We start from the raw sequence: 19,098 nt of genomic DNA, 5'->3' as shown, positions 1-19,098 counted from the left end.
GAAACAGCTCAACTGGTTACAAGTTGGTGTTTGCCTTTTTTTTTTTTCCCTTGAGATGGATTTTCGCTCTTGTTGCGCAAGCTGGAGTGCAATGGCGTGATCTCGACTCACTGCAATTCTCCTGTGTCAGCCTCCTGAGTAGCTGGGATTACAGGCGCACTCCACCACACCTGGCTAATTTTTTGTATTTTCAGTAGAAATGGGATTCCACCATTTTGGTCAGGCTGGTCTCCAACTCCTGACCTCAGGTGATCCGCCTGCCTCGGCCTCCCAAAGTGCTGGGATTACAGGCGCGAGTTACTGTGCCCGGACGGTGTTTGCCTTATTTAACACAGTTTGAACACTCACCAGTGTATGAGTGGTTGAAGTATTGCTGCTGGGATTGGTCAAGACTCAGCTTGTTACAGGCACATATTATTGTTACAGGCATACAAGTTAGGTTTCCAATTCTGTCTACCTATTAGGATACAGTTCATCCGTAAGGACTCAAATATAGAAATACAAAGTCCTTCTCAGGCCATATTTAGTTCACTTTAACAGGAGGAAGAAGAGACAGCTCTTCCTTATAGTAGAATTTAAATTATCAAAGTGTAAGAAATGATAGAAGGAGAAAAGCACCACTAGGCAAACATCACAGTAATAACTGTTACAGGTAAAAAAAAAAAAAAAAAATTGTTACATTGTAAAAATTGGTTTTTACAATGAATGTTAAAACCAATGGGTGAGAAAGCATGATGAGAAATCGGATTTTTGCATAGTTTCAAATTATTTCTCCACAAGATACTTACTAAATAAAGTGGGAAAAACAGTAATTTTACAGAGGAGAAATCTGGCAAACAACATTGTTACCAAGTTTTCAAAGTTAACATTGCCAACGAGATATACTAATATATATATATCTCCTGATGTGACACACTGAGAAGAGTTTAACGTCATTTCTGTGATCTTCTTGTCAAAACTGCACGGTCTAAATCTAACCATAAAGAAACATCAGGTAAACCCAAATTGAAAGATATTCTACAGGCCGGGTATGGCAATCCCAGCACTTTGGGAGGCTAAAGCAGGAGTATAGCATGAAACCAGGAGTTCAAGACCAGCCTCGGCAATATAGCAAGATGCTATCTCTACAAAAAAAGAAAAGAAAAGAAAAGAAATAGCCAGGAGTGGTGGTGTACACCTATAGTTCCAGCTACTCAGGGGCTGAGGTGGAAGAATTGCTTGAGCCCTAAAGGTTGAGGCTGTAGTGAGCCATGATCATGCCACTGCACTTGCATTCGCACTCCAGCTTGGATGATGGAGGAAGACCTTGTCTATTAAAAAAAAAAAGTGGCCAGGACCAGGTGTGGTGGCTCACACCTGTAATCCCACTACTTTGGGAGGTCAAGTCGGGCGGATCACCTGAGGTCAGGAGTTCGAGATCAGCCTGGCCAACATGGTGAAATCCCATCTCTACTAAAAATACAAAAATCAGCCAGGGGTGGTGGCAGGTACATGTAATCCCAGCTACTCGGGAGGCTGAGGCAGGAGAATCACTTGAACCGGGTAGGCAGAGGTTGCAGTGAGCCGAGGTCGCGCCATTGCACTCCAGCCTGGGGGTCAAGAGTGAGACTTCGTCTCAAAAAAAAAAAAAAAAAAAGCGGCCAGGTGCAGTGGGAGGCCAAGGCAGGTAGATCACGAGGTCAGGAGTTCAAGACCAGCCTGGCCAATATGGTGAAACCTCATCTCTGCCAAAAATACAAAAATTAGCTGGGCATAATGGTGTGTGTGTGTCTATAGTCCCAGCTGCTCAGGGGGCTGAGGCAGGAGAATCACTGGAACCCAAGAGGCGGAGGCTGTGGTGAGCCTAGATCGTGCCATTACACTCCAGCCTGGGTGACAGAGACTCCGTCTCAAAAAATAAGAGAGAGAAAGAAAGAAAAAAAAAAAGAAAAAAAAAGATATTTTCCAAAATAACTGGCCAGTACTCTTCAAAAGGGTCAAAGTCCTGAAAGATGAAAAGGATTAAAGAACTCTCACAGACGGAAGGAGACTAATGAAACAAGACAATTCAATGCAGGACCTTGGATTGGATCCTGAAACAGTAAAGAAAATTTAACAAAATATGAAAAAAATCTCTAATTTAATTAAAAGTCTTTCTATCAGCATAAATTTCCTGGTTTTCATCATTGTACTATGGGCACCTGAAAAGTATTTGCAAATTCCTTAAACTATCTTCACAATATGAAAATAAAATTTTAGGCAGGGCATGGTGGCTCACACCTGTAATCCCAGCACTTTGAGGGGACGAGGCAGTTGGATCACCTGAGGTCAGGAGTTCGAGACCAGCATGACCAACATGGTGAAACCCTGTCTCTACTAAAAATACAAAATTAGCTGGCCGTGGTGGCACAAGCCTGTAATCCCAACTACTTGGGAGGCTGAGGCAGGAGAATTGCTTGAACCTGGGAGGCGGAGGTTGCAGTGAGCTGAAATTGTGCCATTGCACTCCAGCCTGGGCAGCAAGAGGGAAACTCTGTCTCAAAAAAAGGAAGGAAGGAAGGGAGGGAGGGAGGAATATTTTTAAAAAATTAAAAAGGGGAAAGTGGACACAAAAAAGAGGATATACACTGGGGCTGGGCACGGTGGCTCATGCCTGTAATCCCAGCACTATGGGAGGCCGAGGCGGGCGGATCACAAGGTCAGGAGATCGAGACCATCTTGGCTAACACAGTGAAACTCCGTCTCTACTAAAAATATAAAAAATTAGCTGGGCGTGGTGGTGGGCACCTGTAGTCCTAGTTACTCGGGAGCCTGAGGAAGGAGAATGGCGTGAACCCGGGAGGCAGAGCTTGCAGCGAGCCAAGATCACGCCACTGCACTCCAGCCTGGATGACAAAGCGAGACTCCATCTCAAAAAAAAAAAAAAAAAAAAGAGGATATACAAATGCCCAGTAAAAATACAAAAAGGTGCTGAACATCATTTCACATCAAGGAAATACAAATTAAAACTATGATGAGGCTGGATGCAGTGGCTCACACCTATAATCCCAGGGCTTTCGGAGGCTGAGGCGGGCAGGAGTTTCACATGGTAAAACTCCGTCTCTACTAAAGATACAAAATTTAGCTGGGTGTGGTGGTGTGCACCTGTAATCCCAGCTACTCAGGAGGCTGAGGCAGGAGAATCACTTGAACCTGGGAGGCGGAGTTTGCAGTGAGCTGAGATCACGTCACTGCACTCCAGCCTGGGCGGCAAGAGCAAGACTCTGTCTCAAAAAACAAAACAAAACAAAAACCTATGATGAAACTGTACCACACAACAAATAAAATAGTTAAAAGACTAACAGTACCAAATTACAGAGAGGATATGAAGTAACTGGAACTCTTATACATTGCTGGATGGAGTGTAAACTGGAACACCCCCATGAGAGCGTGGTAGCATCTATTAAACATTAGCCTACCCTATGAGCTAGCAATGCCACTCCTAAGTATCAACCCAGGAGAAAAGCCTTCATGTGTTCACCAAAAACAGCGTAGAGTTTTCACAGCTGCAGCATCATTTGTAACAGCCCCAAACTGGAAACTACCCAAATAGTCATTAACAATGTAATAGACTAATATACTACAATATATCCCCAATGTAATGAGAACTATGTACAATTATGCTGAACAACATGAATGAATTTCACAAACATAATATATAACAAAAGAAGCCTGACATAAAACAGTACGTGCTGTATAACCACATATATACAGGAAGCTCAAGAATGTGTAAGACAGCCAGATGCACTGGCTCATGCCTATAATCCCAGCACTTTGGGAGGCCAAGGCGGGCGGATCACCTGAGGTCAGGACCAGCCTGGCCAATATGGAGAAACCCTGTCTCTACCAAAAATACAAAAATTAGCCAGGCATGATGGTTGGGTGCCTGTAATCCCAGCTGCTCAGGAGGCTGAGGCAGGAGAATCGCTTGAACCCAGGAGGTGGAGGTTGCAGTGAGCCAAGATCACGTCACTGCACTCCAGCCTGGGCGGCAAGAGCAAGACTCTGTCTCAAAAAAGAAAAAAAAAAAAAGAATGGATAAAACTAGTTAATGATGATAGAATTCTCAATAGATTGTTTGGGGGAGAAATTACTGAGAAGAGGCATGAGGGAACCATCTCAGGTCCTGGCAAAGTTCTTTGTATAGATCTAGGAGTGTTACACAGCTGTACACTTAAGATTTGCACACTTTATATAGACTCTATCTATGTATCTATTGACAGCCTCCTGCTCTGTTGTCCAGGCTGAAGAGCAGTGGTGTGATCACTGCTTACTGCAGCTGCAAAGTACTGGGCTCAAGCGATCCTCTCATCTCAACCTCCTGAGTAGCTAGGACTTATAGGTGCCAGCCACCATGCCTGGCTAATTTTTTATGTATGTATGTATGTATGGTAGAGTTAGGGTCTCACGATGTTGCCCCGGCTGGTCTCCAACTCCTGGCCTCAAGAGATCCTCTTGCCTTGGCCTGGCAAAGTGCTGGGATTACAGGCATGAGCCCCCACACCTGGCTTAAAAAAATTTTTTTAACTCTTGGAACTATGCTTTGGTAGTGATAAGAAGCAATAAGATATTTCAGCCGGGCGCGGTGGCTCACGCCTGTAATCCCAGCACTTTGGGAGGCCGAGACGGGTAGATCACGAGGTCAGGAGATCGAGGCCATCCTGGCTAACACAGTGAAACCCCGTCTCTACTAAAGAATACAAAAAATTAGCCGGGCATAGTGGCGGGCGCCTGTAGTCCCAGCTACTCGGGAGGCTGAGGCAGAAGAATGGCGTGAACCCAGGAGGCGGAGGTTGCAGTGAGCCGAGATTGTGCCACTGCACTCCAGCCTGGGCGACAGAGCGAGACTCCGTCTCAAAAGAAAAAAAAAAAAAAAAGATATTTCAAACACTGCTGTTCAACTACAAATTTGTGCAGCCACTCTGGTATATATTTTGACACTGTTTAGTAAAGTGGAAGATATACGAAACAGCAATTCTGCTGGTAAATAAGCATGTGTACCCCATGTGAAAGAATGTTTGTGGCTGTGTTGTTTATAAAATAAAAAACTATAAATAACTAATATGGGCATCATTACTAGAAAGGATGAATAATTGTGGTATACTTCAAAAGCGAAAATACAATATAGCAAAGAAATTGAATTAACTGCTATTTTATCTAATAGAAATGATTCACAGAATTGTAAAAATAAACCAAAGACAGTATGACAACATTAATATAAAGTTTTAAAATGGGGAAAAACTGGAGTATAATGCCTAGAGAAGTATACTTAAGTGATAAAACCTCACACTGATAAGTCTATCCAGTCACACAAACCTGATCACATCCCCACCATGGGGACATTCAGCTACAGACAATCCACGCCCAAAGCAACAGGGTCGCACACGGAGGGCCTCCATCGGTCACATAAGCACAAGTGCACACTTACCGAAGAGACATTCACAGTCACAACCACATTGTCACAACCACATTGTCGGCGCACACCTGTACCCGGTCACAGTCACGATCACACATTAACCACAGCCACACACACAGATAGAAACATGCAGTTACTCGCAGGTATCCCCACCTGAACTCTGCCGCACAGTCACACAGCACACAGTCGCACACCACTACGGGGACAAACGCGGTAACACTCAACCAGACACCAGCTCCCCACAGCCGCACACACAATGCCGCACGTGGTCCCGCTCCCTCTCACACACACCAGCAGCCACAGTCTCCGAGGCCGTGCTGCACACGGTGTGAGCGTTGGAAACACACTCATCACAAGAGCAGCCTGTCACAATCGCGCGATCATTCACCACACACCTCCACACAGACGCAAGCGCAAACTTTCAACCTCACCTCCACCGCCGCACAAAGCCGAGGCCCGGCCCCCGGCCCCGCCCTCTCCCGGGTTCCTCACCTCCGGCCTTACGAGCTTCCGAAGCAGCAGAATCCTCCCTAGCACTGGGGTAGTTGCTGGTAAAGCCCTCAGGGTCCCGCCAGCGCGTGACTTGGATGCTGAATTCCCGCAAGAAATACAGTCTTGCCGAGGAGTCCTCTGGGAAACGTAGTCAGAGACGTATCAAGGCCGGAGAAGATGGCTCCCGATTGTCAGAATTGCTGTCCGCGCCTAGCGTTAGCCCAGCCGAAAGGATCGCCCCCCTCATCAAACCGCTCGCGCCCCAGAGGCCTCACGGAGCCCTGGCTCAGGCTCGAGCCTTGGCCCCCAAAGAAAGCCACTCCGACGTGTTTGAGATGGGCTTAGTTCCCGGACCCGTCCTACTGCCCCCAGGCGCTGGACAGCCTCAGAAAAAGGACAAGTCCACACGGAAAGATAATCGCACAGCTGAGCCTTCTGGGAGATGTAGTTCGGAGCTGGGAAGGCGGTTGGACCCTCAGAAAGTCATCTTAATTGCTCTCACAGATAAGCCGGCGCTGCGCTGTAGGCCTGAGTGCTGTGCGCCCAGAGTACGCAGGCGCAAACACGCCGGGTTGCTGTTTTGGCCTTTTAGCGCTCCTTAGTGCAGAGGGGTTATGGGACCAGAGGTTGTGAGACTCAAAACTAATTGGAGAGGCAGAAGGGGTGTAGACCAGGAACCTGCGACGTGATGGGGGAAGTCGAAGGAAAGGAATCGCCAAACGTGGGACAGGTTTGGAGAGGCAGAAAGAGAGGAGTGTGAAATTGCAAAGGGCAGGTGTTATTCTGACTTCTGTGTACTTTGTGATAAATGAGTGCAACAGGAAGTAAGAGGAGTTTCACTTTCTCCTTCTGCAATTATTTGTGTACTTGGACTAAGTATATCTTATGGCCAATATTTGACTGCTTTTGACCTATAAAGATATTGTATACACAGTAATGCATAGCTTAATAATAAGAATATATTTTGGCCGGGCGTGGTGGTTCACGCCTGTAATCCCAGCACTTTGGGAGATTGAGGGGTTCGAGACCAGCCTGGGCAACATAGCATAAACCCCATCTATACTAAAAATGCAAAAATTGGCCAGGCGTGGTGGTGCGCACCTGTAGTCCCAGCTACTCTGGAGGCTGAGGCAGGAGAATCACTTGAACCCAGGAGGCGGAGGTTGCAGTGAGCCGAGATTGCGCCACAACACTCCAGCCTGGGCGACAGAGTGAGACTCGGTCTCAAAAAAAAAAAAAAAAAAAAAAAAAAAAAAAGAATACATTCTGAGAAATACATTGTTGGGCAATTTCATCATTGTGTAATAATTTCATCATTATAGAGTGTACTTACACAAACCCAGACAGTATAGCTGACTGAATACTTAGGCTATATGGTATAACCTGTTGCTCCTAGACTACAAAGCTATACAGCATGTTACTCTACTGAATACGGTACTTGTACTGAATACAGTTGGAACGCTTTAGGGACCAGCCCCACAGGGTCTGTGGGTTTTTCTCCCCGTGTGTGGAGATGAGAGATCATAGATGTAAAGACAAAAGACAAAGACATGAAAAGACAGCTGGACCCGGGGGACCACTACCACCAAGACGCAGAGACCAGTAGTGGCCCCGAATGCCAGGCTGCGCTGTTATTTATTGGATACAAGACAAGGGGGCAGGGTAAGGAGTGTGAGTCATCTCCAATGATAGGTAAGGTCACATGTCCACTGGACAGGGGGCCCTTCCCTGTTTGGAAGCTGAGGTGGAGAGAGAGTGAAGACAGCTTGCACCATTATTTCTGCATATCAGAGACTTTCAGTACTTTCACTCATTTTGCTACTGCTATCTAGAAGGCAGAGCCAGGTGTACAGGATGGAACATGGAAGCAGACCAGGAGTGTGACCGCTGAAGCACAGCATCACAGGAAGACGGTTAGGCCTCCAGAAAACTGTGGGCAGGCCTGACTAATGTCAGGCCCTCCGCAAGACGGGGTGGACTAGAGTCTTCTCTAAACTCCCCCAGGGAAAGGGAGACTCCCTTTGCTGGTCTGCTAAGTAGCGGGTGCTTTTCCTTGGCACTGACGCTACCGCTAGACCACGGTCTGCTTGGTAACAGGCATCTTTCCAGATGCTGGCATTACCGCTAGACCAAGGAACCCTCTGGTAGCCCTGTCCAGGCATAACAGAAGGCTCACACTCTTGTGTCTGGTCACTTCTCACCATGTCCCTTCAGCTCCTATCTCTCTATGGCCTGATTTTTTTCTAGGTTATGATTGTAGAGTGAGGATTATTATAATATTTGAATAAAGAGTAATTACAAACTAATGATTAGTGATATATATAATCATATCTGTGATCTATATCTAGTATAACTCTTGTTATTTTATATATTATACTGGAACAGCTCATGCCCTCTGTCTCTTGCCTCAGCACCTGGGTGGCTTGCGCCCACAGAACACAATGGTAAGTATTTATGTATCTAAACATATCTAAACACACAAAAGCTACAGTAAAAAATCAGCATACGAAGTAAAAAATGGTATACCTGTATAGGGTACTTACCATGAATGGAGGCTGCAGGACTGGAAATTGCTCTGGAGAGTCGGTGAGAGGTGAGTGAATGTGAAGGCTGGGACATTACGGTACACCACTCTAGACTTTATAAACACTGTACACTTAGGCTACATTAATTTAAAGTTTTTCTTCCATAATAACCCTTCCTTGCTGTAACTTTTTTACTTTATAAACGTTCAAAATTTTAAAAACTTTTAGACTCTTCTGTAATATCACTTAGCTTAAAACACAAACACATTGCACAGCCCATGTGGGATCCGTATTTCTTGGTAAGGAAATGTTCCAGGTCAGATGTCATTCTTATGTGACCACGTAGAGGTAGAAAGACTGCATATATGATACCGCCTTTCCCAACCACGGGTTCATATTCTAACATATCACAATAATGCCCAATATTTATGGGGTCATAGAAAATAGGATTCACTATGGTTGGAGAATTTCCAGAGCCAACTTAAGTTCAGGAATGCTGGCAATGAGAATGGTGAGTGGGAATCTAGTGTAATGATTTACATAGTTGAAACTATTAACTGGACCAGGCACGGTGGCTCACGCCTGTAATCCTAGCACTTTGTGAGACTGAGGTGGGTGGATCACCTGAGGTCAGGAGTTTGAGACCAGCCTGGGCAACATGGTGAAACCCCGTCTCTACTAAAAATACAAAAATTAGCCAGGTGTGGTGGCGGGCATCTGTGATACCAGCTACTCAGGAGGCCGAGACAGGAGAACTGCTTGAGCTTGGGAGGTGGAGGTTGCAGTCCGCCGAGATCATGCCACTGCATTCAAGCCTGGGCAACAGAGCAAAGACTCCATCTCAAAACAAAAATTAAAATAAAATAAAACATATTTCTGATAGCCATTATTTTTCTGTTTGGGGCAATTTTAAAGTTTTTCTTTTGTCACAAAAACAGGAGTGTACCTATGCAAAGGCTCAAAATAGACCATCTTTTTTTTTTTTTTTTTTTTTTTTTGAGTTGGAATTTTGCTCTTGTTGCCCAGGCAGGCTGGAGTGCAATGGTGCGATCTCGGCTCACCACAGCCTCCATCTCCCAGGTTCAAGTAATTCTCCTGCCTCAGCCTCCCAAGTAGCTGGGATTACAGGCATGCACTACCATTGCCTGGCTAATTTTGTGTTTTTAGTAGAGATGGGGTTTCTCCATGTTGGTCGGGCTGGTCTTGAACTTCTGATCTCAGGTGATCTGCCTGCCTCAGCCTCCCAAAGAGATGGGATTACAGGCATGAGCCACCGTGCCTGGAAAATAGGCCATCTTTTTAAACAAAAAGGCAATGATTCACAAAGGTCTATGAATAGAACATGTAACTAGCTGATATAAATCTAATAGGATTTGTTAAAAATCAGTCAAATCTAATACATCTGAAGTGTTCTTGTATAAAATACCACATGAAGAAAAGAAGACTTTATTAATGTCTACAAAAAATGGGTTTGTTCATAGACAGTGTGACAAGTTACCATTAAAAGTGTTTCCGGAGACATAAGGAAATGCAACATTATTCTTCCTGAACACTTTGAGTTCAAGACTTTCCACTCAATAAAACAGGAAAGGATCTGAAACTGAGAAAATGTATTTTGAGTACAAACAGCTTGTGAAACGTAATACTTTTTTTTCTTTTTTGCATCATCAGAGGGTTTTACTGAACTCATGACTAACTTCCCCACTCAGTATGCAATTCAGATGTGAGCGTGGGGCCGGGCGCAGTGGCTCACGCCTGTGATCCCAACACTTTGGGAGGCTGAGGCAGGTGAATCACCTGAGGTCAGGAGTTCGAGACCAGTCTGGCCAACATGGTGAAACCCCATCACTACTAAAAATACAAAAATTAGCTGGGCGTGGTGGTATATGCTTGTAATCCTAGGTACTCCGGAGGCTGACACAGGAGAATCGCTTGAACCTGGGAGGCAGAGGTTGCAGTGAGTCCAGATCTCGCCACTGCACTCCAGCCTGGGTGACAGAGCAAGACTCCATCTCAAAACAAAACAAAACAAAAAACAGATGTGAGAGGAGAAACGTGTCTCACAGGAGCCTGTACTGTCTTCAATCCTATGTGTGCAGGTATCTACCACAGGCAAACAGTTTTCTCCCCATTTTGTAGCAATATTATCTTCCTACTAGCAAAAAGAGTTAAACAGCCCCTGTAGACTGAAGGGACTAGAGTCACGGGATGAAGCTTTCCTCTTAATATTTTTTATTTTGATGTTTGAACTCTTTTTTTTTTTTTTTTCCTTGAGACAGAGTCTTGCTCTTTCACCCAGGCTGGAGTGCAGTGGCACAATCTTGGCTTACTGCAACCTCCACCTCCCGGATTCAAACAATTCTCCTACCTCAGCCTCCCGAGTAGCTGGGATTACAGGCGCTCACCACCACGCCCAGCTAATTTTTGTATTTTCAGTAGAGACGGAGTTTCACCACTTTGGCCAGGCTGGTCTCGAACTCCTGACCTCAGGTGATCCACCTGTTGGGCTCCCAAGTGCTGGGATTACAGGCGTGAGCCACCGTGCATGGCCTGATGTTTGAACTCTTTTTTTTTTTTTTTTGAGACGGAGTCTCGCTCTGTCGCCCAGGCTGGATTGCAGTGGCCCGATCTCGGCTCACTGCAAGCTCCGCCTCCCGGGTTCACGCCATTCTCCTGCCTCAGCCTCCGGAGTAGCTGGGACTACAGGCGCCCGCCACTATGCCCAGCTAGTTTTTTGTATCTTTTAGTAGAGACGGGGTTTCATCGTGTTAGCCAGGATGGTCTCGATCGCCTGACCTCGTGATCCGCCCGTCTCGGCCTCCCAAAGTGCTGGGATTACAGGCTTGAGCCACCGCGCCCGGCCGATGTTTGAACTCTTAAGGCAACATTCTAGAGAACGGTGTTTGGGACCTGCTGTGCCGAAGGGGCCGATAAACAAAAAAGCTCTATTATTTGTGATTTGATGCACAGATGAAAAACAACACACAATAATGGAAGTTGGTTGTTAGTAAGTCACATCCTAGTCTTTCAGCACTTCCATAAGCAGACGACATCTTCAGTTGTCTAGCTCTTGTAGTTTTAGCACTGTGACATCAATGATGCCTCTGTCCAGAATCAGTTAAAAAGACCGTAATTTTTTTTCTTAGTTCATCTATTTTTCACTGGCTCATGGTCCCAAGTGTGTCAGAATGATTACCTTTGGGCATTCTTTGCTATTGCTCATTAGGGTGCTCTCAGTTGTCCCCATGTTTTGTGGGCTGGTTGGGAGAGGGAGCTTGGGAAGGATGTGCCACTCTCAGGAGGTTGTAAGTCATTGGGACGCCTCCAGGGATGATTCCTTCCATGGCTGCAGGAAGTCCTCCTGGAGCCACGCCCATGATGCCTGGCAGATATCTGTATGTTGCACCGTTGAGCTTGGGATGAATTGCTTGCTGGTCTGTTGCTGACCAAGGTGCTGATGTGACAAATAATTCCTTGTTCACACAGTTTCTTAAGCTTTCTGGGATGCGAACTGTGATGGCTCGGCGAATCTCAGTGGCAGCTGCCTCCTTCATCTCCAGCGACCCCTGCTTGCTGTCCCAGGCAGTGTGCGGAGTGCAGATGAGATTTGGTGCATCTTTCAAAGGAACCTGAGCAAAGCTAACGGGCTCCGATTTGTGCAAGTAGAGGGCTACCCCTTGTATCCTGTCCTCCTTGAGGGCCTGTGCTAAGGCTTTCTCGTCCACCAGGCCACCACGGGCTGTGTTCACAAGGAATGCTCCCTGCCTCATCTGCTTTATAGTAAAGTCAATGACGAGGTGGTGGTTATTTTCACTGAGATTGCAGTGCAAGGAGACGCAGTCACTCTGATACAGCAAATCCTGCAGGGTGTATTGGGGTCCCCTCTGCATGCCCTGGGACCGCCGTATCCCGTCCTACAAGTAGGGGTCATAAAATACGACGCTGATTCCAAAGGCCTTGGCTCGAACTACAACTGCCTGCCCTGTGTGACCGAAGCCCATGAGGCCTAGAGTCTCCCCACGAATGTGGGCCACTCCTGAGGCCACCTCGAGGATCTGCTCCAGGCTCTGAACCTGCGTGCCTTCCCACAGTGCCTGGTACAGCCATGTGTTCCTCCGGCACAGATTGAGGATGTGGCAGACAGTGGAGTCGGCTGCCTCTTCCACGGCTGCAGAGGGGTGTAGCACATAGTAATCTGGAGCTTGCTGGTAGCCTTGATGTCCACATGGTCGTAGCCACTTACCTATCCACATGATCACTCTCAGGGCCCTGAACTTCTCCAGGTCCTCCCTGATGAGGGTGACAGTGGTACATCATGGCACCTACGGCTTTGTTTAGAACCTTCTCCTGGATTCCCTGCATGGACTGTGCATCACAGAAGGCTGCAGTGGGCCAGATCCTTCAGGATGGGCATCTCCATGGTGTGGTCACAGCCATCCAGCAGTGCCAGCAGCGGGAGGAGGTACAGGGGGCCGTTTGTGATCTGGAGGTGAAGACCTTCACAAATTCTGTCCAATCGCTGTCTTGTGATTTTGTGTTTATCCACAAGGGCATCTTTATGGAAGTTTGCAACTCTCAGATCAAAAGTCAAGGCAGGCCTGGCATGGTGGCTTGTGCCTGTAATCCAAGTGGCTCCTGCACTTGGAAGGTTGAGGCGGGAGGATCCCTTGAAGTCAGGAGTTTGAGACCAGCCTGGCCAACATGGGGAAACACCATCTTTACTAAAAATATAAATATTAGCTGGGCGTGGTGGTGCACTCCTGTAATCCCAGCTACTCGGGAGGCTGAGGCAGGAGAATAGCTTGAACCCAAGAGGCGGAGGTTTCAGTGAGCTGAGATCACGTCACTGCACTCCAGCCTGAGCCATAGAGTCAGACTGTCTCCAAAAAACAAACCAAAACAACAACAACAAAACAAAAGGCAAAGCAGTCCTCTAAAAACTTATAGAAACTCATAGAAGTGTGCGTGCATGACACCACTATGAACCCAAAATATATCTGTCCACAAACTCTGTAGTTCACAGGATGGGCTGTCCATCGTTTTTTGTTTTTTTTTTTTTGGTCATCAGGCTGCTGGAGTACAGTGGCACCATCTCGGCTCACTGCAGTCTCCACCTCCTGGGTTCAAGGGATTGTCCTGCCTCAGCCTCCCGAGTAGCTGGGACTACAGGCACCCACCACCACGCCCGGCTAATTTTTTTGTATTTTTAGTAGAGACGGGGTTTCACCGTGTTAGCCAGGAAGGTCTCAATCTCCTGACCTCATGATCCGCCCGCCTCAGCCTCCCAAAGTGCTGGGATTACAGGCATGAGCCACCGCGCCCAGTCTTATTTTTTTAATTTCTTTTTTCTTTTTTTTTCTTTTTCTTTTTTTTTCTTTTTTGAGACAGAGTCTCGCTCTGTCGCCAGGCTGGAGTGCACTGGCACGACCTCGGCTTACTGCAACCTCCACCTTCCAGGTTCAAGTGATTCTCCTGCCTCAGCCTCCAGAGTAGCTGGGACTTCAGGTGCCTGCCACCATGCCCAGCTAATTTTTGTACTTTTAGTAGAGATAGGGTTTCACCGTATTGGCCAGGCTGGTCTCAAACTCCTGACCTTGTAATCTGACTGCCTTGGCCGCCTATATTGCTGGGATTACAGGCGTGAGCCACTGCGCCCGGCTAATTTTTTTTTTTTTTGAGACGGACTCTCGCCCTGTTGCCCAGGCTGGAATGCAATGGTGCGATCTTGGCTCACTGCAACCTCTGCCTCCTGGGTTCAAGCAATTCTCCTGCTTCAGCCTCCTGAGTAACTGGGATTACAGGCGCCCACCACCATGCCTGGTTAATTTTTGTATTTTTATTACAGATGGGTTGCACCATGTTGGTCACGCTTGTCTCGAACTCCTGACCTGGTGATCTGCCCGCCTCAGCCTCCCAAAGTGCTGGGATTACAGGCGTCAGCCACCGTGCCTGGCCCCAAACATTTATTATTTATTATTCCTTATATTACATTTCCAGGAGCTACTATATATTTTTTATCTTTTCATTTTATTTTTAATTAAGAAGTAATAATTGCATGTATTTATGGGGTACAATTTAATGTGTACATTGTATTCATCGCGATGTGTATACAATGACACGGGTACATTGTGGAGTAATTGAATCAGCTTTTCCAAGTGTCTTTCCTTCTAGCATCTCCAAACCTCTCCTCAAGTTAACTTTAAGCCTTGAGAGACACAAAGTGCTCTCCCTTAAACTGGGTTGCTTTGATTCCCAGTGGAAAGGTGAGTCACAGAGGGAGGCTCTCTCTCTCTCATGTGCTTGGGTTTCACTCACTTTTATCAGCTGACCACTGCCGCAGGGGCCGATTGCTCCCACTCCCTTCCCCAGGTTCTGGGTTATCGTTCATGATTCCAGTGGATTTCCATTTTTCTTCTTGAAATAAAGTGCGCAGAGTTTATCTTTATGCACTACCATGCTATTCCCAAGTGGCTGAGGCATGCTCTAATCTGCCATCTTGGACGAAGAAAAGTTTTATGTTTGATGTCACAGTTTACATGTAATTTGTGTCAATTAACAAATTATGGGTGTTTTGTATTTTTTTTTTTTTAGTCGGAGTCTTGCTCTGTTGCCCAGGCTAGAGTGCAATGGCGCAATCTCAGCTCACTGCAACCTCCACCTTCCAGGTTCAAGCAATTCTCCTGCCTCAGCCTCCCAAGTAGCTGGGACTACAGGTACGTGCCATCATGGCCAGCTTATTTTTTGTAGTTTTAGTAGAGATGGGGTTTCATCATGCTGGCTAGGCTGGTCTTGAACTCCTGACCTCGTGATCCGCCTGCCTGGGCCTCCCAAAGTGCTGGGATTATAGGCGTGAGCCACCGCACCTGGCCTCCAGTTTTGTCTTTTAATCTTCAAACTAGAGAGAGAATTGATTTACACCTCACCATTACAGTATTAGAGCGTTGTGAATTTGACAATGTACTTATTTTTTACCTGTAAGTTCGTTTTCGTTTTTTTGTTTTTTAAGATGGAGTCTCATTCTGTCACCCAGGCTGGAATGCGGTGGTGCGATCTTTGCTCACTGCAACCTCGCCTTGCAGGTTCAAACGAACCTCCTGCCTCAGCTTCCCAAGTAGCTGGATTACAGGCGTGTGCCACCATGCCTAGCTAATTTTTGCGTTTTTAGTAGAGACAGGGTTTCACCATGTTGGCCAGGCTGGTCTTGGACTTCTGACCTCAAGTGGTCTGGCTGCCTTGGCCTTCCAAAGTGCTGGGATTACAGGTGTGAGCCAGCTCGCCTGGCCAGTTTTATATACTTTCATATGTTTTCATGTTACTAATAAATGACCTTTTCCTTCAGCTTGAAGAATTCTCTTTAGCATTTCTTGTAGTGCAGATATAGGAGTGTTAAACACCTTCAACTTTTGTTTGTTTAAGAAAGTCTTAATTTCTCCTTCATTTATGAAATACAGGTTATCTGAGTATAGTATTCTCACATGGCAGTTGTTTTCTCTCTAACAATGTATCATCCCACTCCCTTCTGGCCTGCGAGATTTCTGTGGAAAAATCCACTGATGATCTTATTAAGGTGACCTTGTACATAAGTGAACATAAGAAGTCACTTTTTCCTTGCTCCTTTAAAGATTCTCTCTTTGTGTTTAACTTTTGAAAATTTGATTATAATGCAACTCTGTGTGGGTTTCTTTTGATTTCTCCTATTTGGTGTCCTTTTGGCTTCTTCGATCTGGATTTCTATTTCCTTTCCCAGGCTTGGGAAGTTTTCTGCCATTATGTCTTTTTTTTTTTTTTGAAACGGAGTCTTGTTTGTTGCTCAGGCTGAGTGCAGTGGCCGGATCTCGCTCACTGCAAGCCCGCCTCCCAGGTTCACTTTGCATTCTCCTGCCTCTAGCCTCCCAAGTAGCTGGGACTACAGGCTCAGCCACTCACTCAAGCTTTTGTATTTTGAGACGGGTTTCACCCGGTTAGCCAGATGGTCTCTCGATCTCCTGACCTTGTGATCCGCCTGCCTCTCAGCCTCCCAAGTGCTGATTACAGGCCGAGCCACCAAGACCTGGCTATTTCTTTATATAAGCTCTCTGTCTCCTTCTCTTTTATCCTTCTGACCTTTTGGCAATCTTGATGGTGTTCCAAAAGTCCCTTATGCTATCTTCACTATTTTATGTTATTTTGCTCCTCAGATTGGATGATTTCCAATTACCTGTTTCTGAGTTTGTTGATCCTTGCTTCTGTTTGATCTAGTCCGATACTGAACCCGTTTATTGCATTTTTCAGTTCAGTTACTGTACTCTTCAGCCCTAATTTTTCTTTCTTTCTTTTTTCTTTTCTTTCTTTCCTTCCTACCCCCTTCCCTTCCCTCTTTCTTTCTTTTTCTTTCTTTCCTTCCTCCCCCTTCCCTTCCCTTCCCCTTTTCCTTCCTTCCTTCCTTCCCCTTCCTTCCTTCCTTTCCCTCCCTCCCTCCCTCTCTCCCTACCTCTCTCCCTCCCTCCCTCTCTCTCTTTCTCTTTCTTTCTTTCTTTCTTTCTTTCTTTCTTTCTTTCTTTCTTTCTTTCTTTCTTTCTTTCTCTTTCTTTCTTTCTTTCTTTCTTTCTTTCTTTCTTTCTTTCTTTCTTTCTTTCTTTCTCTCTCTCTCTCTCTCTTTCTTTCTTTTTTCTTTCTTTTTCTTTCTTTCTCAGAGTCTTGCTCTGTCACCTAGGCTGGAGTGCAATGGCATGATCTTGGCTCAGTGCAACCTCTGCCTCCGGGTTCAAGCAATTCTGCTCAGCTTCCCAAGTAGCTGGGATTACAGGTGCAAGTCACCACACCCAGCTAATTTTTTGTATTTTTAGTAGAGATGGGGTTTCACCATGTTGGCCAGGCTGGTCTCAAACTCCTTACCTCAGGTGATCCACCTGCTTGGGCTTCCCAAAGTGCTGGGATTACAGGCATGAGCCTCCCTACCTGGCCATCCCTAAGATTTCTGTTTGGTACTTTTTTATACTTTCTGCTTATTGAAATTCTCAAGGTTGGGCCGGGCGCGGTGGCTTACACCTGTAATCCCAGCACTTTGGGAGGCCGAGGCGGGTGGATCACGAGGTCAGGAGATCAAGACCATCCTAGCTAACACGGTGAAACCCCGTCTCTACTAAAATTACAAAAAATTAGCCGGGCGCGGTTGCGGGCGCCTGTAGTCCCAGCTACTGGGGAGGCTGAGGCAGGAGAATGGAGTGAACCCGGGAGGGGGAGCTTGCAGTGAGCCGAGATCGCGCCACTGCACTCCAGCCTGGGCAACAGAGCGAGACTCCGTCTCAAAAAAAAAAAAAAAAGAAATTCTCAAGGTTGTTCATGCATTGCTTTCCTCACCTTGGTGAGCATCTTTGTGATGATTCTTTTGAATTGCCTGTTGGGTAAATCGCATTATCTCCATTTCAGTAGGGTTGGTTTCTGGAAATTAATTTTGTTCTATTATTTGGAACATATTTCCCTGTTTCTTCTTTTTCCTTGTATCTCTGTGTTGGTTTCTGTGTATTAATAAGAAAAGAGTCTCACTCAGTTTTTCACACTGGCCTTACATAGAAGAGCCTAATCAAGGCCGGGCGCGGTGGCTCAAGCCTGTAATCCCAGCACTTTGGGAGGCCGAGACGGGCGGATCACGAGGTCAGGAGATCGAGACCATCCTGGCTAACACGGTGAAAACCCGTCTCTATTAAGAAATACAAAAAACTAGCCGGGCAAGGTGGCGGGCGCCTGTAGTCCCAGCTACTCGGGAGGCTGAGGCCGGAGAATGGCGTGAACCCGGGAGGCGGAGCTTGCAGTGAGCTGAGATCCGGCCACTGCACTCCAGCCTGGGCGACAGAGCGAGACTCCGTCTCAAAAAAAAAAAAAAAAAAAGAAGAGCCTAATCAATACATGTAAGGTGCCTCTCACATTTTTGTATTTGTCCAAACTGCAGTCTCTGTTTTTAGTGACCCCTAGGAGATTAGGATGTGCCAAGACCTGGCAGTCCTCTGAGTCAGGTAAGATAGAAGCCAGTCCCTCTAGATGTAGCTGGAAAGATTGGGGCGTTAGATTTGTCTTCCACTTCATTTTATCCTCAGGGTGAAGCTGAGAGGAATTTATCTCCAAGTCTCCCTGCATTAAGTCAGGGAGTGTATCTGTAACAAATGCCTGCACTCTCCTTCAAATTGCATCCTCTGATCCTTTGCTAGACGTGGCGTCATTGAATGTCCACATCTTTGTTTTCTGTGGTCTAGGGAGGCTCAGGAATGCTGAGCTCAATCAACTTACAGAGCTAGGTGGTTATAGAGGCAACCCCTTGGGAGGGAGATGTAGAAGTTATGGCACTCAATGCTCCTTCAGGGAGCATCTACATACCTGGCTTTATTGCTCAAGCAAACTGAGGGGGAAAAGCACAGGAAATGCCTAAGCTCCTGTTCAGGCTCCCATAGGTCTATTGCTTCTCTACCCCATTAGTTTCCAGGTGCAGGATAGATTCTCAAACCACAGCTGAAAAAGTGTGCAGACAGACACTTCCAGAGAAAAACTGAGAGGTGTGCACTTTAGACCATTCGCTGCACTGGTCCTGATATGTAAACAATGGCAGGGTTCGTGTATCAGTTTAAAACCACCTCTTGGCCGGTGGCGGTGGCTCACACCTGTAATCCCAGCACT

The 19,098-nt window shown here is 46.3% G+C and overlaps 1 protein-coding gene and 2 pseudogenes across 2 annotated transcripts in view; 1 reads left to right on the top strand and 2 right to left on the bottom strand.

Moving 5' to 3' along the window:
• The window catches only part of ZNF566 (zinc finger protein 566), a 39,968-nt gene extending 33,934 nt beyond the window's left edge, over window positions 1-6,034 (bottom strand). For both annotated transcript variants that reach the window (XM_031659581.1, XM_017952404.3), the window contains exon 1: window positions 5,927-6,034. The gene's annotated coding sequence lies outside the window, so the exon portion shown is untranslated. The remainder of the gene's footprint in view (window positions 1-5,926) is intronic.
• A 69-nt stretch (window positions 6,035-6,103) lies between these two features.
• Window positions 6,104-6,759, top strand: LOC101026423 (annotated as a pseudogene).
• A 4,904-nt stretch (window positions 6,760-11,663) lies between these two features.
• Window positions 11,664-17,396, bottom strand: LOC100998838 (annotated as a pseudogene).
• Between the last annotated feature and the right edge of the window lie 1,702 nt (window positions 17,397-19,098).

Source organism: Papio anubis, chromosome 20 (assembly GCF_008728515.1).
Source record: "Papio anubis isolate 15944 chromosome 20, Panubis1.0, whole genome shotgun sequence".
Lineage (NCBI taxonomy): Eukaryota > Metazoa > Chordata > Mammalia > Primates > Cercopithecidae > Papio > Papio anubis.
This window is presented reverse-complemented; position numbering and strand designations above follow the sequence as displayed.